Raw genomic sequence first — 26,700 nt, 5'->3', positions numbered from 1 at the left:
TGGAAAATGTATGTCTATGATAAAATGTTCTATACTTATATTAAAAAAAAAAAAAAGTAAGAGTAGGAGAGTATTCTTTTTTTATATATATATATATGTATTTACTTTTGTTTCAGCTGATTTTGTTGTTGTTGTTGCAAATATTTGATATCTTTATGAAAACAAAACAAAAAAAAAAAAAAAAAGAAGACCAGTCTCCATTAAAGTTGATCAGTTGTGAATACACATCTCTGACAGAAAGTGGTTAACTAGGTGTTTTTACCTACATACCATCTGTGGTGTACTATGTTGGAAGAATCAGGAATATAAATTAAAAAAGAAATTATCTGCAAAATCAGCTGACAAAACAAACATACAGTTTTAGCTGGCGGATCAAAGGCCTCTTTCATGACAAATAAAATTCTGCAAAGAAATGTATAGAGAATAGAAGAGAGAGGTTTTTCTACAGTTGGAAGAATTCCAAACTGATATACTACTTCATTTTCAATACCCAACTTAGATTATGTTTGCCATAATCCTCAGAAGAAAAAGATACTTCAGAGATATGGTGAAAGAAAAATGACAATGGAACTTTGAGAAAAGAAAAGGAAAGGAAAGGAAAGGAAAGGAAAGGAAAGGAAAGGAAAGGAAAGGAAAGGAAAGGAAAGGAAAGGAAAGGAAAGGAAAGGAAAGGAAAGGAAAGGAAAGGAAAGGAAAGGAAAGGAAAGGAAAGGAAAGGAAAGGAAAGGAAAGGAAAGGAAAGGAAAGGAAAGGAAAGGAAAGGAAAGGAAAGGAAAGGAAAAAGAAAAGAAAAGAAAAGTAAAGAAAAGAAAAGGAAAAGAAAAGAAAAGAAAAGAAAAGAAAAGAAAAGAAAAGAAAAGAAAAGAAAAGAAAAGAAAAGAAAAGAAAAGAAAAGAAAAGAAAAGAAAAGAAAAGAAAAGAAAAGAAAAGAAAAGAAAAGAAAAAAGAAAAGGACAAAGCAAATCAAAATTACTAATATGGAGCAGGTATTTAACAGCCTTTTTGTCTGAATACTGAAGTTTATCAAAACATCAGGCTAAGTAGATGAGGAAAGTATTACAGAGAGGGGATCAAACTCTTCCTATGTGTACCTTCTCTCCTGGATATAGCACTAGTTACAGATTTAGCCTATAAACTTTAGGATTACATATGAATAAAGAAAATGAAGTTAGAACAGCTTGTAGATGCAGATAGAAAGTTTTGTGACATCTGAAATTTGAATAATGGATGATCTGATTGAGTGAAGAACTTTGAAGGAGATTGAGCAAAGTGAGTGATTAAAAATTAACACTAAAATATCTTGAAAAATGTTTGGAGGAATTAAAGTCAACAGGAAAAATAACTCTGGAAGTCTGATTTTAAGTTCTGCTACTGTTTTTAAACAAATTTCATAAATTTATGTTCTGAGATATCAGCCTGAACAAATGATATTCTCCTTCTGACCATGATCAATACCAGTTTTCAATCCCCAAACTACTCAGAAATTAGTTTACTTAGCTAGTATTTGGTTCAAACTCAGAGCTAAACCAAAATGAAAATTAAAGTAAGAAAAGGTGTTTAATAGAACAAATTAATTAAAATGATCATGCCTACCAGAATATTTAAAGAGAAAAACAAAAAAACAAAAAAAACAACACCCAACCAACAAAAAAAAAAAAAAAAAAAAAGTAAAGAAAGCCTTTGAGCTACTTTGCCCCTGTGTTTGGTAACTGGATTTTATGGGGCTGAGAATTGCAAATAACTTGAAAAATCTGTTAGTTTTTCCAGAAGGAAGAAAGATAAAAGCTATTTAGTAAGTTTTAATGTGCACTTAATGTGTCATTTCTTATTTTTTATTTGTTGCTTGTTTTAGAATTTATGTATTTTAGATACTGGATTTTATTCTGGGCTTAAGGTAGGATTCAGATGAACCAATTTTGCTTAGCTTACAGTTATAAACTTATATCACAATTGTACAAAATTAAATAGAATTTTCTCAAATGTCAGCTGAAATTGAAAAACAACAAAAAAAAGTCTAAAAGTCTTTGGATAAAGTAGTTTTTGTTGTTGTTGTTTGTTTGTTTGTTTGTTTTAGTGTAACCACATATAACATCATTTTCCAAGTTTCAGAACTATTGTTTTGCAAGTATCTGTTCGTCAATAGTTTTAACAGTGTGGTTGAATTTAAGTGAATAAAGCATGAAAACACTTCAGCATAGAGAGCTTTTTTTTTTCCAGAAAGTAAAAATGCATGGATGTAACCCATATGTCCAACAACATTAGAGGGAAACAGAGAAATTGTCATGCTAGTCAGGTCAACAGGAGGAAGAAATTTCTAAAAAACTTGGGAAGAAACACATTGTAATAAGGAAGAAGTTACCCTGGAAAAAGGTGAAAGAACAAGGACAGGACAAGACATGTAGACTCACAGAAATGTGTTAGAAATTTGAGAAGCTTACGGAGAACACATAAGTTTTGTGTTCTACAGTCCATCAAAAACAAAACAAAACAAAACAAATTTGAAAAATAAAAAAGCATATTATTACAAATTGAAGTATGCTAGATTTAGTATTACTATAACCAGAATCATTACTAGCATGGCTATCAATAATTAAATAAAATGGATATATTACCTCCCTCATCAGAGCATCATTTTTAAGACATATTGCAGCTAATACCTTTTTTTTTCTACCTAGTACTAAACTGCATTATATTTCAGTACAAATATTGTCACTTTCATTGGGCACTCACTGTTCCTCCATAAGCCTGTAATTTTCAAGGAATTCTGAAGTGGAATGGATTTCTGTTACAAGTGTCAGGAATATGCTTTTGGCATATGCAAGGCACGAGATGCAGAAACAGTGAAGTGACTTTTCAGTATGGTTTTCTTTTCAGTAGATAAAGTGTTTTTGTTGTTGTTTCTTGTTTATTTATTTAATTAATTAATTAATTAATTATAGATTAGTTTGCAAGATGGTAGTTAAACAAAACACCTAAAGTAACTTCCAAACTTTCAAAAATAAAAGTTGGTACAGTTTTGTTTGGTTGTTTTTTATTATGTTCTATGAAATAGAGTTGAAATTTACAGTCAGAGCTCTTTTAAAGAGTGACATTACTTTCTGAGTAAAAATTTATATGTTTAAAAAAATCCACTCTAGAACTGTCTTAATATAAAGCAGAACTATTGAAATGGGGGCAAGTGGAGGCTAGTAACTAGCAGAGTACCCATATCCAACGGGTCAATATTGGGTCCAGTCCTATTTAATATTTTTTCTAATGATCAGGATGATGGGGTAGAGTGCACCCTCAGCAAGTTTGTGGATGACGCAAATAGCAAAATCACCAGAGAGCCATGCTGTCATCCAAACGGATCTTGACAGACTGGAGAGGAGGGCTGACTGCAATCTCATGAAGTTTTACAAGGATAAGTGCAAAGTCCTGCAACTGGGGAGGAACAACCAGTACATGCTGGGAGCCAACCAGCTGTACAGCAGCTCTGCAGAAAAGGACCTAGGAGTCTTGATATGCACTAAGGTGAATGTGAATCATCAGTGTGTTCTTGCGGCAAAGGAGGTTAACATTGGCTACATTAGGCAAAGTATCACCAGCGGGTTGAGGGAGGTGATCCTTGGGGATAGAGAAGGAAAGGAGCACCACTCCTTTGAGGAAAGGCTGAGAGAGATGGGACTACTTGGCTTAGAAAAGAGGAGGCTCAGGGGGGATCTCATCAATGTAAACCTGAAAGAAGGGTGTAGTGAAGACAGAGCCAGACTCTTTTCAATGGTGTTCAGTAATGAGACAAGAAGCAGAGGGCACAAACTAGAACACAAGAGGTTCCTTCTGAACATCAGGAAACACTTCTTCACTGTGCTGGTCACTGAGTACTGGCACAGACTGACCAGAGACATTGTATAGTCTCTGTCCTTGGTAATATTAAAAAGCTGCCTTAACATAGTCAAGTCAAATTCCACCTTACAGACAAGTGGCTGTAGGTGTCCCTGGCTGAGCAGAGAAGTTGGACCACATGACTTCCATAACTCTTTTCCAAACTGAGCCATTCTCTGAGTTCTGTGAAAATTGATTTCCAAATATAGACAATATTTAAATTACTATACACTTGAACTTTATGGTAACTAACTATAACTGAGTGAAATTAAAAACCTCCATTCTAAAAGTAAGGATTACTGTATCTCTTTCTTGATCAAGTTTTTCTATTTAATTGGAGCTCTGAGAAAGAATTATTTCCACAGAAAGTCAGTTTGTATCTTGTATCTCATATTGTGTTTTTATTCCACTATAAACAAGGATTTAAATACAAATCACTAAGTAAACCCAGATGACCAACTTTCAGGAGTTTAGGGCCAAACACTGGCCCTAAAACTATGGCCCTAAACTAAAACTATGGGAGATGGCAGACATGTTTCTTGTCTACAAGAAATAACATCTAAGGGCTTTCAGAGGTAATTTTTGTACTCACCCACCTGAACATGCTGAAACCCAGCTAATGTTGCAAAACTGATGTGACTGCTACTTCTGCAGACCAGTATAAACAGGGTCGGAAGAATAATTATGCTTTTAGAAAAAAATTAGCAAGATTTGATTTTGTTTCCCTCTTTCAGTCCTGTATACTGATGCCAACAAAGAATTGACTTGTATATCAACTATCTAGTGGTGATGCCATGCCAGCTAGAGTCAAAAGTTGTGTCTCTTCAGCCATTTGCCATTTACTTATCCTGTTCTCGGATCAAAGAACATGGCTATGTGAACTATCAAAACAAATCTGTATTCACTGTATATTTGTAAGCTCCCCAAAGAGCTTACATGAAGAGTCATGTTCTGACTGTCTTGGCTGGAAACATATTTTTCATTATGTGAAACTTTGAAAAGGTTTGTGGGAAAAAAGAAAATATGGGAAGAGCAAAGGGCTGAACAGGAACATCTTTCTTGTCTTGTGCTATAACAAACTCACTTCCAAAAAGAATGTTTATCATCTCAGTGAGCCATGTAGCAAAAAATATTTTGTTTTACAGTTAGTGTTTCACTATCACTGAAGTTGTAGTGCTGTCAGAGAACTGTATGTTTATACAAAAGATATTTTTTTATTTTTTATTTTGATTTGATTTGATTTTTTTTTCTTTCTGTTTCCTCAGTTTTAAAGTTCTTCCATGTTCATGGTTCAAAAGTGTTCTATTAAGCAATAAGAAAAGGCAGAATTTGGGGTCTTTACAAGGTACAAAACTCTAGACAAAACTCTAAAACAGGTGTAAGAGGTTACTAACCATATACAGTTTTTGTATAATCATCTGCTTACATTAGTAGAACCTTGTAAAAAAAAAAAAGGTAAAAGTGTACAGATTCATTGGTTCTATACTCCTACAAAGGAAGCAGAAAGCTGTAGTAAGTGAAAAATAGAAATTTCCTTTATGTGTAGAAAAAGAAAATTACTTTACGGGTAAGGACATGTGTTTCCAGTCTCCTTAAATCCTTATTTCAATGATTTTTTTTTTTTTTCTTTTTTTTGGTAAAACATTGTCAGTACTGGCAAGAACAATGTCCGGCTGAATTTTCTGCTTTGAAAATATCACCCAGACAAATTAATTTTACCTTAAGGACTAGCCTTACCTGGGCATCTAGATTTGTTGTTGTTGTTGTTTGTTTGTTGTTGTTGTTGTTGTTCCTTTTCCCTTCCTGAATTCCCTTCTTTTGTTCAGGTGACACATTCTGTTTCTGTATTTTCTCTGCTACTTTCATTTTTTATCTTAATGCTTGTGATTGTTACATGGAAAGAGGTCTAAGAGATGTGTATATTATTATTATTTTTATTATTATTATCATTATTATTATTATTAATTATATAATGTACTACAACAATAACAGTAACAATGAAAGTAATATACATTCTCAACTTCCATTACCCTCATTTAAGTTTTCCCTTTAATGCACTTGACCTCATGACATATCTGTGAAACATGAGACATTGAAATCACAAACTTACAAATGTGAAATTTATGCACAATGACTATGAACGTATCAACAGATCCCTAGGAACACAGCAGCGATTACATGCTTCATGGTTGCCTCTTATCTCCACAACTCTTAGTGAGAGAGATGCATTCTTATTCCCTTCACCCAGCTATATGAGCAGAAAGTTTCCATTAAATCTTTAAAATAATTGAAACTCAAATTTCAGTTAGGCCAAAAATATACATTAAGTAGGGGGAAGATGTATGTGCATTAAAGCTTTCAGTCAAAGTTGTGTCACAACATGACACATAGGACTGTCAAAAAGAGGGTAAAGACCATGCCAGTTTTTTGTGGTTTAACCCAATAGGCACCTAAGCACCACACAGCCATATTGGTGTATTGAGTTTGTGTGGCAAGGCTTTGGTGGCAGGGAGGCTTCAGGGGTGGCTTCTGTGAGAAAAGCTCAGAAGGTGCCACATGTTAGATAAGGGCCAATTCCAGCCAGCTCCAAAATGGACCTGCTGCTGGCTAAAGCTGAGACAATGGGAGATGCTGGTTGTGCCTTTGTGAGGGAAAGAAAAGGGGCTGGGAGTGGAGGAGGGGGTTGGGGGGGGAGGTGCAGCATTAATGTACAGTTGCAGCTGGGAGATAGAGGAATGAGAACTAGCCCTGCAGACCCCAATTTTTTTTTCAGTGCAGGAAGGAGGTCAGTGCAGGAGGAGGGCAGGAGGTACTCCAGGCATGCAGCAGAAGCTCTCCTGCAGCCTGTGGAGAGGCCCCTGGTGGAGCAGGCTGTCCCCCTGCAGCCCATGTGTCCCACATGGAGCAGATCTCCAAGCTGCACCAGTTTAGATCATAGCACATGTATCCGTTACCTAGTGGTGTGCCTACTTTTGGCTTATCTGCCTTTTTCTGGGCCATCTGTAACATATACCGATAATTTCAAAGTTGTCTGAGGTAATGGAGGGTGATGCACCAGGGGAAGTTTCTAAAGCAGGAAAGTCCTGTATATACATGTACAAACTTCACACAGAACAGATGTTCAATGCCTGGCAGAGTGAAAGGACAGATCTATGATTCCTGAAAGGAAATATCATTAGGGCTGGAAGATGATTCAGGAAGAATAATGTATTTAATAAAATTGTTCTCTTTTTGCACATAAGAAATTATGTACCCTTTATTTGTTGGTTGAAGTTACCTGTGGGGATTTTTCCAGTTAGTAACTCCTTGACTATAGCTAGGAACTTTCTAATTGTACATATTTCAGATACAGGTTAAGAATAACCAAACTGAAATTTACAAATGATACATTCATTGTTCCTGACCTCTGGAAAATTAATTGCAATTTTTGAAATTTATCACCAATAACATGAAACTGAAACTATGTGTTTTCTTAACATAAAATTCAAATTTTTATTCAAATTGAATCTCTTAATTTTGACTTTTTTTTTTTTGGCAGAAGATTATATTTGCTGTATACAATTTTATATGAATCTCCTAACTAAAGCAATTTTTTTTCAGTAAAGGAATGCAAATAATTTAACATGGAGAATGTATAATTGAAGAGAATCTTATTTACAGAGTACAAGTCACCTACTGATGCCCATTATGATGTCATGTTCTCTTTGAGGAGATAAGAGAGAAAAGCATGAAGAACAAATCTGAAAACAGTTTGTTAGGATAGTCATTTAAGGAAGGGAGCTGTGTGGAGAAGAGTCTGAAGTGTCTGTTACATTTGTAGTACTTGATCCAGGTTTGGAGCTCCCAGCACAAGAAGGATGTTGACCTGTTAGAGCAGGTCCAGAGGAGGGCTACAAAGATGATCAGAGGGCTGGAGAACCTCTCTTATGAAGAAAGGTTGAGAGAGCTGGGGATGTTCAGCCTGGAGGCCTGAAGGCTCCAGGGAGACTACATTGCAACCTTTCAATACTTAAGAGGAGAAGAACTCTTTACTCATATAGATAAACATAGAACAAGGGGGAGCGGTCTTAAACTAAAAGAGGATAGATTTAGACTAGACATTAGGAGGAAATTCTTCACTGTAAAGGTTGTGAGGCACTGGAACAGGTTGCTCAGAGAAGCTGTTGATGCCCCATCCCTGGAGGTGTTCAAGGCCAGGCTGGATGGGGCCTTGGCCAGCCTGATCTAGTGGGTGGCATCCTTGCCTATGGCAGGGGGATTGGAGTTAAATGATATTTAAGGTTCCTTCAAACCCAAGCCATTCTATGATTCTATGACAGAATAAGGAAGGTAGAAGCCAGAGCAACTAGGAAAAAAAATTACTTGGCAAGAAAGTAGAGAATAATGGGAAGAAGGACAAAACAAACAAACAAACAAACAAACAAAAAACAGGGGACGTAAAACAGGGAATGTTAAACGTAAAACAGGGGAAAATGTTAAAAAATATATTTTGGAAATTATTTAACTTTGATAATGTATGATATGAAATTATAACTAAGAATGCCTTCATCTGACAGAAGACATGTCTTGGTTTACTGCATTAGCTGAGTATCCACAATGAATGCTGTATATCATATATATATATATAACACACATATATATATATAAAATATGAACAATATACATTATATATAATATGTATGTATAATATATATACATTATATAATATATATATTTTATATACATACATATATAGATAGATAGATAGATTAAGCTATAAAATGCAATTCTTAATGAAGAGAATTTAAGTATGAGAGCCCTCAGTTATAGGTCTGTGGATTTTATTGAATAAATAATTTCAGTAGGGAAATCATGCAAATGTATCCAGCTTTGTTCGTTACAGATAAGTATAATTTGCTATATTTGGAAGAAAGATTTCTTTAAATGTTTTATGGAAGGTTTCACTTCGGAATCTATGGAAACTGAAAAATGATGAATTCTAGAGATGGGTTTAATGTTTCTGCCTGATGAAATGCATTAACCACAGTCATAAATGTCACCATTTATGTTGCTTAAATTTTATAAAGTCTGCTTTTCATGTTGTCTATAGATCACGTTCAGCCTCTCTAAATCAAAGGTATTCTTACTAACAAAAAAAAATAATAATAACTCTGTGTCATTTTCTGCAGATGGTTCTGCTGTGGAATTAGGAAACATTCTGAGTGCAAAGATTAGGGGAAATACTTGGACCCAAAAGGGCAAAATTTTTTTACAAGAAGAAATCTTCTTACTAGACCTTTTGTGATTCTTCTGATGAGATGCCTCGTGTAAGATCTGAATCTGTATTGCAATGGATGATAAAATTTAGATGTAGTGTCAGGAATGTTATTTTTTTTCCTATAATTTTTATCAGTATTTTTTTCTTCTGGATTTTTTCAAGTATTCTACCAGGCTAGAAGAAAATCATCCCATTCATAAATTTACCTTTCTGAGGCCAAAGCCACTTAATATCCAATGTTCTGGATAACCAAGGACAATACAGTTGTATTGTAAGCCTCACACTGTTAAGCTACATAATTTTCTGAGCCTGAAGCGTGGGCACACTGCAATGTTATGTTTCACTGTGTGAGGTGAGTTTCTGCCCTTTTTTAACTTAAACCTCACCCATTTAGCTGTCCTTATAAGTCTCAGAGAAAGAAATTTTAACTCAAATAGAAAAACAAAACACACCGCCAACCAAACAAACAAAAAACTGTGTAAGTTACAAGAGAATGTCAAACAGCAGTCAGAGGTAGTTCACCACCTATTCTATTCTACTGTACACCACTTAAAGGGAAAGTTTGTATTCATGGGCAGCCTTCTTCATATCTCAGGTGAATAGACTTTGAGTTTAAATTATGGATTCTCCCAGACCTTCAAAGTTAAGAAATATCTACGTATAGAAATGAAAAGCAACTACCATCTCTTATAATTCTTTGAAATATTCCAATTTTAATTATAAAGATTCTGAGGTATTTTTTAATGTGGGTTATAATAGATGAATTAGACATATATAACTAGAGCAGAGGGATCAAAATTTATGTGTGATAAATTAAAAAAAAAAGATTTAAATTTCAAATTATACCACACGTTACATACAAAAGATGGAAAGATGGTATTAGAGCATAGCAGACAAACTAAATTCACTTTTTCTGTTCCTTCTCTGTCTCATTCTTTTTGAAACTCACAGTAATAAACATATACATGTGCCTATGTTAAATCCTCAGAATGTTTTCAGGACTTTTATTTATTTATGTATTTTTTCCTCCTATAGCTTCCCAGTTCATTTCAAACAGAAAAGGGCCAATTCACATTTTACAATCAGATAACTTTGTTCATTAGTTGAGTATTTTGCAATTAAATCAGTAAATGAAGTGGTTATTCTGTATAAACCATGGACACACCCTCTTTGGCATTGGGAAAACAAACAAACATACAAAAAAATAACAACAGCAAATTTTCTAGAATTAATTTTTTCAGATATTTTCCTTTCAATATAAGATTGCACAGACAATTTTAGTCATTCCTTGCTTCCCAGTTTTCTTGTTTTCTTATTTCCTTTTTTGCTTTCTCTTCTGTATATCTGTGTTAGGAAAGGAGGATTATTTTGGGAAAACAAGTTCAGCATTGTTCTGGCCTTCCTTGCATCCTTTTTTATGAGTGATTGGTCTAGAAAAGATCATTATTTTTATGTGGTTACTTACAGAACCATCATCAGTACAACAGCTTGGCATTAATAATTTTAGCCTATCTCAAAAGAAAATGTATTTGAAGCAAAGTAGTCTAGAATGTATGCCCTTTCCTTACCCTAGATTTTTAGAATCTCTTTACTGGTTATTGTCTACAAATAAACCAGTAAGGATATATGCTTAGCATCTACTTTATGCTGCAAACAAATATGTTTCTAATTGATGTATATTTATTTGCTGAAGTGCATTTGATTTATATATTATTTTATGAATCATTGAAATGTCTTATTTCCTTTCACACTAGCCTGTCACATATCTCTAGTCTACTGATGTAAGCTATGCACTGACCTATATAATTAGTACTACATCACTGAATAGTTAGAGACATTAAGATTAGGATCTAAGGCGCTTCTCTAGATATGCCAACATGTCCTGAAGAGCTATTAGTTGTGATGGGACTGTTCACATGCAGCTTTAAATTGCTGAAATTCCACTTGCTCAAGGAAATTAAAAAGAAAAGACAGTGATTGCAGAGCTGTCAGCATGGGATCCTACAAAGTTCCTAGATCAATATTGATTTAAAATCTACAGAGAAGCACACAGACACTTGAAAACTAAGAGTGGTCATTGTAGAAAAAATATTTTCCAGATTTATATCCTGTTCCTCTGGTCCATATATTTCTTTTATACTAGATATAGAATATGTATATACACACACATATTCAAATGTACCATACTAGATAACACATCATCTCCTGTATACATGTTCCTCACCTTAAACATATCACCATAAGAGTGAAGTCAAAGTCTATCAAGAGATGACAGAAATTGTGTGTACCTCTTTTAGAAGAGCCAAATAGCACTTAAATACATGCAAATTATTTTATTAAGGAAAGATTAAATAATGTGTAGAGGACATGAGATTTGAGTGTGATTTCTTTTTAACTATTATTTTTTCTTAATTGTAGAGGAGAGTGTAAGTGAGTCAGAAAACAAAATTAAAACTTTGAATAAAAAAGTTTTACTAATATTTTTGATCTAAACATATGATCTAAAGACATGAGGCTCTGGGTGTGTCGGATGAGGGATGTGAAAAAAGAGAAGAAGAGGCATCCATGCAAGTTCTTCCTCTAAGGTCAAATAATCATGGGGTTTATAATCATGGAAGAGTTTCTGGTCTTCTGGGGCCAGACAGGACTCACCTGTCTCAATGGATGAAACATTTATTGGCCCACAACCTGGTAAGACTGATTGAGAGGGCTTTAAACTAGGATCAGTTGGGGAGAAGGAACACTGTTAGGAACACTAAGGTTATGTCAATGGATGGTGCAGTGCGGTCTGAGGGTGGCAAGCCTAATGGGAGCATCTGTGCCACTCCAGGGAGTTCTGCAATTTCAAGTATTGTACATCTAAAATACTTACATATTGATGCATGCAGTATGTGCACAGAACAAACTAGAAGCCTTGGTCCTTTCCCAGAGTTTTAATATCATTGCTATTAGTGAAATTTGCTAGGACAAGTACTACAACAGGAACGCTGGAATGGAGGCCTATTGGCTGTTTAGGAGAGACAGACAGGGCATGCTAGGTGGAGGTGTTGCACTGTGCATAAGAAAGCAATTAAACTGTATGGCCATTGTGATGATTCAGTAAAGACGGTCGAGGTGAGGATTAAGGAGATGCACAGCAAAGCAGATGTTGCTATGGGTGTCTACTATCAACCGTCCACCCATGACAGTGGCACGAATGAACTATTCTACAGTCAGTTGGGGAAAACCTCAGGATCAGTTGCCCTTGCCCTTATGAGAGACTTCAACTTCCCAGACATAGACTGGAAATATCATATTGACACTATCAAGTCTGGAAATTTCTAAAACATGTTGAAGATAACTTCCTGTCATAAGTACTGAATGAGCCAAATAAGAAAGGAACCCTCCTGGATCTGATGTTTGAGAATAAGGAAGGCCTTGTGGGAGAGGTAACAGTAGGTGGCTGTCTTGGCCAAAGTGGCCATGAAATAGATGAGTCAAAATGTTTGGTGTAAGGAGAAAAAAAGGTGAGAAAAGCTGCCACTATGGGCTTTAAGAGGGAAAAAAAAATAAGATTTTCAGGGAGCTTGTTAGCAGTGTCCCTGGGAATCAGCTCTAAAGGGTTTAGGGGCCCCAGTGAAAAGAGGTGATTTTCCCACTATATTTATGTTTGCTGCAGCTTCACCTTAAGTATTGTGTGAAATTCTGATCTCCACAACCATAAAAAGGATGTTAAGGTACCTCACTTTCTTACCACTTCATGCAGCTTTTCTTGGATTTTGTGTTCTAGAAACTGCTACTCTAACTGTGAGTCTTATATTGGAGGCTATGTTTTTATACTGTATTTTTGTACCACTTTTTTAGAAGTATTAGTAAAGAGTTTGCTAAATGTATATAAACTTGAAAACATCCAGAGGAGGGCAAGAAAGCTGGTAAAAAGTCTGGAAGGCATGTCCTATGAGTACTAGACAACATTTGAGTTGTCTAGTATGTGGAAAAGAAGGCTAAGAGGTAACCTCATTGCTGTGTACAACTTCCTGAGGAAGGGAAATCACAGAATCACAGAATCACAGAATTTTCTAGGTTGGAAGAGACCTCAAGGTCATCGAGTCCAACCTCTGACCTAATGCTAACAGTCCCCACTAAACCATTTCCCTAAGCTCTACATCTAAACGTCTTTTGAAGACCTCCAGGGATGGTGACTCCACCACTTCCCTGGGCAGCCTGTTCCAGTGCCTCACAACCCTTTCAGTGAAGAAGTTCTTCCTAACATCTAACCTAAAACTCCCCTGGCTCAACTTAAGCCCATTCCCCCTCGTCCTGTCACCAGGCACGTGGGAGAACAGGCCAACCCCCACCTCGCTACAGCCTCCCTTGAGGTACCCATAGAGGGCGATAAGGTCGCCCCTGAGCCTCCTCTTCTCCAGGCTGAACAAGCCCAGCTTCCTCAGCCGCTCCTTGTAGGACTTGTTCTCCAGGCGCCTCACCAGCTGGAGAGGGATTTCCTGATCTCTTCTCCCTGGTAACTGATCTGCACTTGGGGAGGTTCTGATGAGATATAAGGAAAAAATTCTTTACTGTAAGGGTGGTCAAACACTGGAATAGGCTTTCTAGAAAGGTGGTTGATACCTCATGTCTGCCAGTGTTCAAAAGACAGTTGGACAATGTTTTCAATAATATGTTATAACATTTGGTTAGCCCTGAAGAAGCCAGACATTGGACCACATGGTCTTTGAAGATCCTTTCAACACCTTAACTATTCTATATATTCTTTAAATTACATATTTTATTAAACTGATTATTTTCTTACTTCAATTACAATTTAAGGACATCACAGTTTTCAAGGCGACGATTTGTATCAGTATCTGTAATGTACCTAATTGGGAAGACTGGTTCTTACTACTGTACGAAGGGATGGCATATTTGTTACTGAGTGTAGCCAAAGTTGCCTTGACAAGATATGCAGACAACAAGTCATAGAACCTAGTGCATAGATAAAACATATTCTAGCCTACCACAGTCTGAGCACATACATGTATTGGTATTTATTGAGACTTAGAACTGGATAAAATTTGCTCATTGATATCTTAAGTAATGCAGACTACCATAATGAAACAGATGGAAATAATAATAATAATAATAAAAAAGCTCTAGATGGCTCCACCATGAAAAATATCCGGATACTTTTTGTTATATGTCTTATTTCCTTTCTTTCAAAATATTTTTTTGATGTTTTTTAATATTAGTAAGCAATGGAATAACTTTAAACCCAAGATAAACATACACTCTACATTGTATTTGATAATACTGTGGTACAAATGGTATTTGCTTTCCTGCCTTACATGATCTGTTTGAGGTGTACATAGAGTACATGTGCTGTATGGCACAAAAATACAGAGTTTGACAGCTTGATACAGGGTGTAATCAAAACATGCAAGATGTCTATTAAATGATTATTATTTTTTAATTCTCTGTTGTGGAGAGAAAAGAATGCTTCCTTATTAACAAGAGCAGGGCTATTTCTATATTTAAGGCATGCACATAAAATCATGAGCTTTGTTAATGCACATTGCTGTTTAAATGTGCAACTGTAGTGTAGCTAATGTAGACAATTATAACTTCTCTTGAAGGCACTCAGCTCAGACACTACTAGCAGTTAACAAGAATAGCTGCCTTGTCTTCTCAATTCCTTTGAACAGTAACTTTTGCACTTCGGGATTACAATACATTAGACATTATCCTCTGAATTCTTACCCAGTATTCTACAGATCACTCACTTTGCCATCTGTGTCATCATGGCCAGAATGTCAAAAGTATCAGAGTTAGTTAGTCTGACTTTTTCTCGTATGTTTACATGAACCTCAGTTGCACCTTTGAACTGCAATAGACATAACTTTAGAAAATAAGTAAAAACCTGCAGTCTGGAATAATACCAATCTTTTTTTTTTTTTTTTTTTTTTTTCTTTTTCTGAAGTAATGTTGGACCTATCTTAATTTCAGAGGCTGTGGAATTCTGTTGCCATATAATTAGTTTTTGAAAATGTAATTAGTTTTCATAACAGTATGGGATTAAACGCTAAATGCAGCATTAAAATATCAAAGGTCATTGGGTTTTGCATTGTAAATCAGGATATTTGACTATTCCTACACCACACAATGCAATACCATACAGGGGATGTCCAAACAACTTTGTATGTATAAAGAGAACTATGAAGCATTATATAGAAATATACACTTGGGTCTTGGCATTAGGATAGCCTCCTAACAGGATTAATTAGCTCTGGCACAGCACAATGTTGGCACAGCAGTGTTAATTCTAGTTCCAGATTTTACTTGTCTTCCAGTAGCTTGAATATCTCTGTATTGAACTTAACGATGCAGTGTAGATGTCACTTCTGAATCTCTACAGTTCATGTAACTATTCTTGATTTGTTTACGTGAAGGTACATGTACTAGAAGTGATTTACTGGTATACTGTTGTACTGTACATGACTATAACATAATTCTGTATATATAATTAAATGATTCATCACATGGTGGCTCATAATAAGCTTTTAGCAGAAACCTCTGGGAGAAGATCTTTCATTATAACACCTAAATGTTAACATCATTATATGTTTCAGCAGAATGAGTGAACACATAATTTTCTAAGAGTAGCCTAAATGGCGATGAGTGGATACCTCATTTACTTAAAAATAAGAACAAAATAAGAACAGATTTTTTTCAATACATTGTCAAATTCTTAACTATGATATCCTCCTTTTTTAATTATTTTTGGGGTAGGAACTAATTAACTGTTTTCACTCTTTCCATCCCTCCAACAACCCCTCCCCACCTTCCACACACCTAGAACAGCTGGAAAGTAGTGTCAATATTGAAAAAATAACTAAGGGATAGTAAAGAAAAGATAAAAGATAAAAAGACAATACAAAAATTTCTAACATAACAACATACATACCATTTTACTGCAGTGGTAAAGAAAACATAAACCAAAGCTAAATACTGTGAAAAATATGGACATATAAAGAAGATATTTTAAATCTGTCTGTGTAGTTAATTAAAACAAGTAGCATGTTAGTTACCTAACTACTCTGTAACAACCTCCAGATGTATTCTTTACCATTTTTAAATATGAGGTAAGTGGTATGGAAATATAGATGAATAAGCTGTATCACAGTTGCTATGTAGTAGGATCTGTCTTTAACTTCCTGTATTTGTAATCAGATATATTATAACACATAGTTTAAATCCTATTAACTCACACCTTGCTTGTCTTATGTTGTTAGAGTAGATGCATGGTAGCAGTCAGACCTTGACTAGACCTTCACACAAGATTTTGCAGTCTATTCCTAGTTATCTGATTGACTGACCATTAGGTTTGGATCAATCATCATAAATGTCATTATGCTGTTTTAGAATGGTGAATAAAAAGAATTTGAAACTTTCCCAAGTACACAGTGTTGGATAGAGGAACAGAGCTTTGTCTGTTCTTAGTTATTAAATTCCACAAAGGTCTAGTAGTTACACCACAATTCAGTGGCTGTGCAGCTAATGAAATTAAGTCTTTTTAAACTCAAGATTTCTGGCAAGTGTTGACAATGACCTTTATGCAAAGGATTAAAACAAACCTTTGTTATGATCAATAACCTCTAAACTAACTTTTTCATAGTTGCAAGTGTTTATCGTGAAATATAGAATAATGCAGCTGTATAAGTTAGCATGAGTACATGAGGCAGTTGATCTTGTAATTGTGTATTTTACACATGTTGCTGAATCTATTGGAACTAATAGCTTTGCTTGTCATTTATCCATTTTGGAGGCAGTGGAATACAATTTGAAATGTGATGTGCACACAGTTCTGTTAACAGATAAAACCTGCCTCACTATCGACAATAAATTGTTTAATTCTTATTTTAAAAGAAGGCATTCTTTTCAGATCTTTTTCCTATCCTTTGTTCTTTCAATAGTTGTTGAAACTGTAAGAGCCTCATGGCAGAGAAAGTCTAACAACAAGCTTGTAAAAGAGGTTTAAAAGTGGTTACTCTCTTTTGGATCTCTATGTTATTTAGGCTATTACTGGCATTTAGTATCCAGCATCTGTCATAATTTTTTTTACACTTTTCATACAGTGTCCAAAGGAGGGCAACAGTGGAGAAGACGTAAGAGGAGCAACTGAAGTCACTTGGTTAGTTCAGCTTATAGAAGAGGAGACTGAGGGGAGACCTCATCATGGTCTACAGCTTCTTTACAAGAAGAAGTGGAGAGGGAGGTGCTACTTTCTTCTCTTTCTTTACCATCAATAGGACCCAATGGAAGTTGTGTCAGGGGAGCTTCAGATTGAATATTAGGAAAAGGTTCTTCACCGAGAGGGTGGTTGGGCACTGGAACAGACTCCCCAGGGAAGTGGTGTGGTGGTTTTACCGTGCTGGGCAGCTAAACCCCACAACCGCTCTCTCACTCCCCCTCCTTTAGATGAGGAGGGGGAGAAGTAAAGCAAAGAACAACTCACGGGTTGAGATAAGGATAATTTAATTAAAGGGAAATAATTATAATAATTAAATAAAGACTACCATGAACTAAACAATTTAACTAAGGGGAAATAAAAGGGAAAGGGGAAAAAGGGAGGAAAACAAACAAACAAAATAAATGAAAGCTATATGGAAGTGCAGAGGAAAGAAATTACTCTCTACTTCCCACAAATGAGCGATGATTGACCACGTCCTTGAAGCAAGGCCTCAACGCACGCAGCCGGTGTTTGAGAGGAGGACCGACGTCTTCTCAACGAGAGCCCACCCCTCCCCTCTTCTTCCTGTTTCCACCTTTTATTGCTGAGTGTGACATCACATGGTATGGAATATCCCTTTGATTGGTTTAGGTCAGCTGCCATAGTGATGTTTCTCTCCTCACTTTTTGCCCACCCCCTAGGAGGGTTAGAGAAAGGCCCAATGCTGTGCCACTGCTGCTCAGCAGTAGACACAACACTGGTGTGATAACACTGCTGCTCCAGCTACAAGGACAGAGTACGGTACTGTATGGGCTGCTGCCGGGAAAGTTAACATTCCAGCCAGACCCAGTACAAGTGGTCATGACAACAAGTCTTCTGGAGTTCTAGAAGCATTCGGACAATTCCCCCAGACATATGGTTTGATTTTTGAGTATTCCTATGTGGAGCCAGGAGTTGGACTTGATGATCTTCATCGATGATCTGGACGAGGGCATCGACTTCATCGATGATCTGGACGAGGGCATCGAGTGCACCCTCAGTAAGTTCGCAGATGACACCAAGTTAGGTGCGTGTGTCGATCTGTGTGAGGCTAGGAAAGCTCTGCAGGAGGATCTGGGTAGGCTGCACCAATGGGCTGAGGTCAACTGCATGAAGTTCAACAAGGCCAAGTGCCGGGTCCTGCACCTGGGGCGCAATAACCCCAAGCAGAGCTACAGGCTGGGAGAGGAATGGTTGGAGAGCTGCCAGGCAGAGAAGGACCTGGGAGTGATGGTGGATAGTCGGCTGAATATGAGCCAGCAGTGTGCTCAGGTGGCCAAGAAGGCCAACGGCATCATGGCTTGTATCAGAAACAGTGTGGCCAGCAGGGCTAGGTAGGTGATCGTCCCCCTGTACTCAGCTCTGGTGAGGCCACACCTTGAGTACTGTGTTCAGTTTTGGGCCCCTCGCTACAAGAAGGACATCGAGGTGCTTGAGCGGGTGCAGAGAAGGGCGACGAAGCTGGTGAGGGGCCTGGAGAACAAGTCCTACGAGGAGCAGCTGAGGGAGCTGGGCTTGTTCAGCCTAGAGAAAAGGAGGCTCAGGGGCGACCTTATTGCTCTCTACAGATAACTCAAAGGAGGCTGTAGTGAGGTGGGGGTTGGTCTGTTCTCCCACGTGCCTGGTGACAGGACGAGGGGGAATGGGCTAAAGTTGCGCCAGGGGAGTTTTAGGTTAGATGTTAGGAAGAACTTCTTTACTGAAAGGGTTGTTAGACATTGGAACAGGCTGCCCAGGGAAGTGGTGGAGTCACCATCCCTGGAAGTCTTTAAAAGACATTTAGATGTAGAGCTTAGTGATATGGTTTAGTGGGGACTGTTAGTGTTAGGTGAGAGGTTGGACTCGATGATCTTGAGGTCTCTTCCAACCTAGAAATTCTGTGATTCTGTGATCCCTGTGGGTATCTTCCAACTCGGTGTAACCTATGATTCTATGATTCTAATTTCATTTCTATTCAGCAGCAAGATAGGATTGCTTTACTATTTTGGTGCTTTTGCCTGTTTTGTTGCTGCTGTGTGTGCTATAAATTACATCAGTGGCAAATATCTAGTAAGAGAACTATAGCATGGTATACTGTACTCTGGAATGATACAGTGTTAATTTAATACAAATAATCCTTCTGGTGTTAAGAAATCAAACAAATCAAAATTATGTTGCTATCTTGAAGGCCTCTCAACAAGCACTCTTTAACCTTTCTTAAGTGTCTTGTGTTTACCATGCATCAGCTTTAAAGTTCTAGATAAATGAATTAATTCACCTTTATCCCCTTGAGAATCAGTATTGATTTTTATGAAAATGAATTAAACATTCACTATCAATTAAGTTCTGTGTTTGCTTTTTTTTTAGAAGAGCTATCTCCTCACGGAATGAGAAATTTACCTGCCAGCAAATCCAATAGACTGTTGTACTGTCCACATATTGGCATACATATTGGATAAACAAAACACAATTACATTCCTGCTTATACTGCATCAAGATTACACATTATGTTTAGACTTCTTTTGCAAAGAACAGTGCCCAACTAAACTTCATCACTTATCCTAGTTTTCTTTGTTGCTTAAACATGTAGAAAAATGAAGTTATTAAGAAGCTTGGTCTGGAAAAATAAATAAATAAATAAATAAATAAATAAATAAATAAATAAATAAATAAATAAATAACCCCCACACACACACACTATCAATCAACATTTTTGGCTAGATGGAGTTTATATTTTATTTTTTCCTACCAACCACACCAATTTTCCTTTTTTTTTAATTTATTTTCTGTGACAAGTAGCTTATTTGGATTTTACATCTTTTTCTTTTTCTTTTTCTTTTTCGTTTTCTTTTTCTTTTTTTTTCTTTTTCATTTTCTCTTTCTTTTTCTTTTTCTTTTTCTTTTTCTTTTTCTTTTTCTTTTTCTTTTTCTTTTTCTTTTTCTTTTTCTCTTTCGTTTTCTTTTTCTTTTTCTTTTTATTTTTGTTTTTATTTTTATTTTTATTTTTTTTTTTGTTTTTATTTTTATTTTTGTTTTTTTTTTATTTTTTGTTTTTATTTTTATTTTTTTCTTCTTTTTCTTCTTTTTCTTCTTCTTTTACTTTTCCTTTTTTCCTTTTTTCCTCCTCCCCTCTCTCCCCCCCCAAAGGATACATAAGTACTTCCTTTTTTTTTTTTTTGTCTTCTTTAATTTACACTATTAAATTTGATCTTACATGTCTCTTTTACTCATTATTCTGCATGAAGTAACAGAGGTTAGAAGTCTGGATGCAAAACACAAAAATAATATCAGCTTTAAAAGCCAGTGATTAATATAAAAATGTTGACTGGAACGAAAGAAAATATTTTCTGAGACTGAAATAAATGCATAAATTACTAGGGCTATGAAGATTGTTATAAATGGCTCAGGATTCAAATTAGGATTAAAATAAAAATAGGATTTATTGAAAGAGTATAAAGGAATAGAGGTAAGCAAACAGCGCTGGGTGCACCGGGAGTCTCCGCTCCACCAGGACGCACACCAGTTACATCAAGCAGCTGATTTTTATGCTCCTAGACTAATACATATTCATTACTACTTCTAAAAAAATAGATTATTAAAATTAGCTTCCGGGGTGCAGTCCCTCCTACTGGAGCATGCGCAGTCTCCTCTGGGGTCTCTTCTGGGGGTCTCTAGGGGTCTTCCATGCTGAAGGCTCGCAGTCTTCCTCTTCCCCTTTGTACTTACTGGGCACCATCCCAAGTTTACAGAACACCTTCTTCAAAACACCTTCTTCAAATCTTGTCTCCCAGCCGCTTTTCAGCTTCTTTCTCGGCCCCCCCCCTAACCAGATACCAAAGATCCACATAGTATCCCATAACAGTCACTAGTTGTTATCAGTTGTTCTGAAACTCCCAGACACATGGGTAATTAAAACATTCTTCCCCAGCCATTCACAGACACATCTATAGCAGTGTTAGAAATAGAAGTCCGGAATAACAAAAGCAAACAGGTTCATAAATTTAAGAAGTGATAAATTGGCTAGAATGAGGAATGAGGGGGAGACTGGGACACACTGCAGCTGTGGTTCAAGCATTGAATTGCCAGTGCAGGGCCCAGAGGCAGACAGGATTCAAACATTTCAAACAGAATTGTTCTTTATGGACACGAATTGTTAAAACATTCCTCACAAGATGATGAAAGGTCTAGAGGGCAAGACAAAGGAGAAGCTGAAGTCACTTGGTTCAATACATAGAAGAGGAGACCAAGAGGAGGCCTCTTGGTGGTCTGAGGCTTCCTCATGAGGAGAAGAATACAGGCAGACACTGCTCTCTGCTCTCTGCTTGGGTCCCACAACAGGACCAAAGTATGAAGGGCATGTGACAGGGGAGATTCAGACTGGATATTAGGAAAAGGCCCACGCAGAACGTGGTTGGGCACTGGAACAGGCTCCTTAGGGAAGTGGTCACAACACCAACCCTGCTGGAGCTCAAGAAACATTTGGACAATACCCTCAGAAATGTGGTTCAAGTCTTGTATGGAGCCAGGAGTTGGGCTTCATGATCCTTGAATGTAGGATATTCTATGATTCTAAATTAGAAAGAAATCACCAAAGCTCTAAACACACAAATCCTGTAGTAGATCATAATTTGTTGATGTAACCTCAATATGTGATACATGAAAAGAACAGAAAAAAATAAAATCCCACGGGATGAGTATGTACTGGTCATGGACACCATTACCATAGTTTTTTTCAGAGCTACTGAGTTTTGCAAGCTAATCTTTCAGTAAGTAACTTATATAATTCTATAATATAACTTATATAATTCTATAATTCTTATATTATTCTACTTTGACGTGTCCTGAACAATCATATTTTCCCATCTATTATCATCATTTAATGCTTTTGTATCTTACTTTATTCTACTAATATTTTCATATTGTGTCCATTGTTCTTTTAAAATTTTCCATTAATGCACAAAGCAGAAGAATTTATAGGGTTTTACTTCTTAACTATTCACTTTTCAATGTTCAGAAGCGTATCTCAGTAAAGAAATTTGATTTTTATATTTTTTTTGTTCATTTGTTTTTAGGTTCTTTTAAAATGTACACTTCCTACCCAAGTGTGGTGGTTTTACTGTCCTAGGCACCTAAACACCACAACTGCTCTCTCACTCCACCTCCCTAGATGAGAAGGGGAAGAAGTAAAGTAAACAACTCATGGGTTGAGATAAGGATAATTTAATTAAAGGAAAAATATATATATATTAAGGAAAGATTATTATTAACTAAACAATTTAACTAAAGGAAAAAAAAAAGGAAATGGAAGAAGGGAGGAGAAAATGAAAAAAAAAAAAATAAACAAAGCAAAACAAATAAAGGCTATGTGGAAGTGCAGAGGAAAGAAATTACTCTCTACTTCCCACAAATGAGTGATGCTTGACCATGTCTTTGAAGCAGGGTTTCAACCCACATAGCCAGTGTTCAGGAGGAGGACTGATGTTTTCACAATTTCACAATATCAGGGGAGCCCACTCCTCCCCTCTTCTTCCTTTTTTCCACCTTTTATTGCTGAGTGTGACATCATATGGTATGGAATATCCCTTTGGTTGGTTTAGGTCAGCTACCCTGGTGATGTTTCTTTTCTCACTTTTTTGCTCTAGGACGGTTAGAGAGAGTCCTGATGTTGTGCCAGCACTGCTCAGCAGCAGACATAACACTGGTGTTATACCACTGTTGTTCTAGCTACAAGTGCAGAGCACAGCACTGTATGGGCTGCTGCAGGGAAAGTTAACATCCCAGCCAGACCCAGTGCACCAAGTATGCAGGTTAATTTGAATCTTTGTTTCCTTTCCCTATTGCCTTCCAATTACTGAAGACAAAAAAAAAAAAAAAAAAAAAAAAAAAAAAAGCTCTCTCACAAATCCAGTCTTCATCTTATTTGTGTACAAGTTCATTGTGTCACAGAAGTGTGATAGTTGACTACAGGGTTTGTCATAAAGTTTTCTGTTGTCTTTCAGGTTACTCAGTAACTACTGACACTCTTAAATCAGTATCAAGGATATTCTGGGTGGAAGTTTGAGAAGAAAAAATAGTGAAATGTTTGCTTCTGAAAAATTTCTCTGCATGAACGATGGAGTAGAATTAGTCTCCCAACTTAGTTGCTTTCAGTCAGTACCTGAAGGTATGTGAAATCTAATCTGGGACATCCTATTTTCTCAATTAGTTCCATCTGCCCTAGGGATGTACTCCATTTCTTATTTATAGGTTTTATCTGTAATCATGAATCAGAATAAATAAATGAATAAATATAATTATCTTTACTTTTGCTCAGAATTCAAACACATGAATTCAATAAGACATGGGAAATATCCCTATGTATTTCTGTATAAGATTCTTTCAGTTTTTAAAAGCTCTTGGAATATCTCTTAGGTCTTGAGGGATTCAAATTACTTGATTTTTCCTAAATTCAGAGGACTGGAGCATGTCTCCTGTGAAGAAAGCCTGAGGGAGTTGGAGATATACAGCCTGAAAAAGAGAAGGCTCCAGTGAGACATCATTGCAACCTCTCAGTACTTAAACTGGCCTTATAAAAAAGAAGGAGAAGGACTTTTTACTCAGGTAGATAATGATAGAAAAAGGGAGAATGGTCTTAAACTAAAAGAGGATAGATTTAGACTAGACATTAGGAGGAAACTTTTCACTGTAAGGGTAGTGAGGCACTGGAACAGGTTGCCCAGACAAGTTGTGAATGCCCCATCCATGGAGGTGTTCAAGGCCAGGTTGGATGGGCCTTTGGGCAACCTGGTCTGGTGTGTAGCATCCCTGCCTTTGTTAGGGGGATTGGAACGAGATGATCTTTAAGGTCCCTTCTAACCCAAACCATTCTATGATTCTGTGTTTCAGGCTAAGAAATACTCGGTCTTGATAGCTACTTATGTTACTTAGTTATTTTTGTTATCACATAACTATAACATCCTGGACAGAATACTAGGCTTGATTCTATGTTCTATTTAAGCAGTTTATGATAGCATGGCCTTTTGAAGTTGGACTAGATGAACTTCTGAGGTCTCTTCAGACCTAAATTATCCTATGATGTGCAATTATTGTTAACAGGAGGAGGAGAAAGCAGCAATAACTTCTAATATCACTTAGAAACTTTCCAAATCATAATTCTGATTACCAGAACAAAAAAATGGTATAGCTAAAAAATGAATTGTCTATTTTTTTTTTTTTTTTACGTTGATTGTATTCAAAGTCTTGTCTGTAAAGAAGCTGTGACTTACCTTCAATTGGATGTTGATCAGTTTGCCACTTTTTCTCAGAATGGCTTTTGAAATACCAACTAGAAAACAATGTAATTTAATCTTCACATAATTCTATATTTATTTATTTTAATCTCTGTGAAAAAAAAAAATAAAAATCATCCTTATAGTTAAATGTTAGATTTTTTATTTTTTTTTTTTTGGAGCATAGAAGCATACAAGCTCATCAGATATTACACTTTTTACAGCAGTAATTATGATGGGCACTGTTAGATCAATTCTGCAAAAGCACAAAATGTCATGATCTTTGTTTCTGTAAAGTCATAAAGTTAACAACTTACATTCTATGATAGAAAAATATTTTCAGGAAGAAAGAAAACAATTTGATTTTTAATCATAACACATAAACTTTAACTAGTGAACCAAGAAAACAAGCCAAGCTGAATGAAAACAAACTGAAGTTAGTAACAGGCTAGCAGCTTGCCCATTTCCTTAGGAAACGCGGCTGACAGTTGATGTGATGTTTAGTGACATAAAAATTCTGATCCCCTTTCCCACTTTTAAACTCTACCCACTGAGAATAAATAAATAAATAAATAAATAAAATCGATATCTATAGCAGAATCACATAGGAGATATTCATGATTTAAAAGAAGTGAGAATTACTAACTCCTGTGATTCAATATCTGATACTAGTGATAAACAGGTAGTAGTAGAGGTAATAGTCAATGCTGATTTCATGATTTAATTTCTTATTAATACCTAACCTGATTTGCATTCTGTATCAGAAAACTGTTCTTTATGATATTGGAAAATAAAATAAATGCCATTCAAATATTGCCTCATAAAAATCCATAATTGCATTCCTTTTCCTAGGAAGAACTGTATGGTGTATTTATTTCTATGTATGTTTATTACAAAAAGCAACTGAATTTTCAAATCAGAGAACTAGCACGAAATAAGCTATGCCAACTTATTTTATCCAGTTATTCAGTCTGTTCCCTTCTGATGCTTCTCTACTTATGACTGACTGTATTCTTCTTTTGAGGTCTTGCGACTGATTATAAGAATTGTACTCAAAGTGAATGCAACTAATGCATCGCTAAGCATCTTTACGTCTCCTGTACTTCAATACACAGCTCTTTTTCATCATAGGACAACTAAGTGGAAAATACTTTTATTATTATTATTTTATTTTACTTGATAAGTATTACCTTTTATTTTGATTTATATCATGGGAGTGGTTCAAAGGCAGGATCTGTTCTGCAAAGAAATTCTATAGCCAACAGAGTTGATGAACCCTAGTTTGTTATTCATGTATGTCCTTCATTTTCATCTTTCACAGAATTATTTCTCTTGCTCCTATTACTCATCTCACATATGTCACTTCCAACAAGAAAATTTGGCATGTGTGTGGCATGTCCAGAATGGCATGCTTGCCTGCAGGTTAGCTGACTGCTGCCAAATGAACTACAAATGGATTTGGCATTTATATCTTAGCTCTCCTTCAGCGTAGATGCACGAATAAATTTACTAATTTGAATTGTTCTTCTTCCTCAACTAAAAAAGCCTAATGCAATTATTTCAAATATTTTTCATCCTGTCAGATTTGGTAGATACTCATCAATAGTTAAAAATACTAAAAATATTTATATTTGTGTATATATATGAAGGCAGTAAGAAAGTCTAATCAACAGACAAAAATGAACGGAGGAACAAGCAGAAAGAATTATCAAGTAATTTTTATTTTCTTATGAAAGTGAAATGAAGAAATTTTCATATCTGTAGACATATTGTCCTGATTCTGTAAATTCATACATCTATGCTTAACATATATACTGTAAATAATCCTATTTAATTGTGTATTTCATAAGGACCTTAAGGTCTTACGGATTCCCTCTTTTTTTACTTTCATAATGTTGATAAGTGTTATACAGCTAACACATTTTTTCAATCCTACAATCTCCTTAGTTTAAACCTTTGCTCCCAAAAGAGCAGACATTTATTGAAAGGAGGCAAGGCTTGAGATGATGTACCCTTCTTACAGTGAGGGAAGGTTAGATGATGAAATACCAGTTTTTTTATTCTTTTATATTTTAGCTTGAGCAGGATCT

The sequence above is a fragment of the Aythya fuligula genome, chromosome 1, assembly GCF_009819795.1.
Source record: "Aythya fuligula isolate bAytFul2 chromosome 1, bAytFul2.pri, whole genome shotgun sequence".
Classification (NCBI taxonomy): Eukaryota; Metazoa; Chordata; class Aves; order Anseriformes; family Anatidae; genus Aythya; species Aythya fuligula.
This window is presented reverse-complemented; position numbering follows the sequence as displayed.